Source organism: Enhydra lutris, unplaced genomic scaffold (assembly GCF_002288905.1).
Source record: "Enhydra lutris kenyoni isolate GAN:26980312 unplaced genomic scaffold, ASM228890v2 scaffoldscaffold103, whole genome shotgun sequence".
Lineage (NCBI taxonomy): Eukaryota > Metazoa > Chordata > Mammalia > Carnivora > Mustelidae > Enhydra > Enhydra lutris.
In genome coordinates this window covers 1,400,438-1,401,297 of record NW_019154187.1, presented here as the reverse complement: position 1 = coordinate 1,401,297, position 860 = coordinate 1,400,438, and positions in this window count along the sequence as shown.

Here is an 860-nt window from a genome sequence, read left to right as displayed (position 1 = left end):
AAAATATAAAAAGGAAAAAAAGAATATATATATTAGATAAACTAGTTAAAAAACGTTAAAAAAGGAAAGGGTAAAAGTTAAAAATATTTAGCAGAAGAAGAAAAATAAATTGAAAAAGAAAAAAAATTAAATTAACTGCAAGGCTAAAGAATCATGGGGAGAAAGCCATGAGTTCCGTGCTTTGCTTTCTCCTCCTTTGGAATTCCGCTGCTCTCCTTGGTATTGAAACTGCACTCCTTGGTAGGTGAACTTGGTCCTGGCTGGTCTTCTTGTTGATCTTCTGGGGGAGGGTCCTGTTGTAGTGATTCTCAAGTGTCTTTGCCCCGGGCGGAGTTGCACCACCCTTACCCTGGGCCTGGCTGAGTAATCTGCTCGGGTTCGCTTTTGGGAGCTTTTGTTCCCTGAGCGCTTTCCGTAGAGTCCGGAAGGCGGGAATGAAGACTGCGGCCTCCCGGTCTCCGGCCCGGAGGAGCCGAGAGCCCGGGGCCCCACTCCTCAGTGCGCCCTCAGAGAACAGCGCCAATTTACTCCTGTCACTCTGCCTCCGGCCGCGCTCCGAGCTGACCGAGCCTGCAACCGGTTCAAGGTAACCCCGAGCTTAGAGCTTACTCCTCGGCTCTGTCTCTGTAGCCGGCTTCCCTGTTCTAATACCTGTAAGCTCTGCGACACTCAGACACCCCCGATCCTTCTGTGACCCTGCGGGACCTGAGGCCATGCTGACCCTGCGTGGGCTTCACCCCGGTTAAGCCTCTGGAGCGATGTCCCTCAGCGGAACAGACTTTTAAAAGTCCCGATTTTGGGCTCTGTTGCTCCGCCGCTTGCCGGGAGCTGCCCCCCCCCCCCCCCCCCCCCCCCCCCCC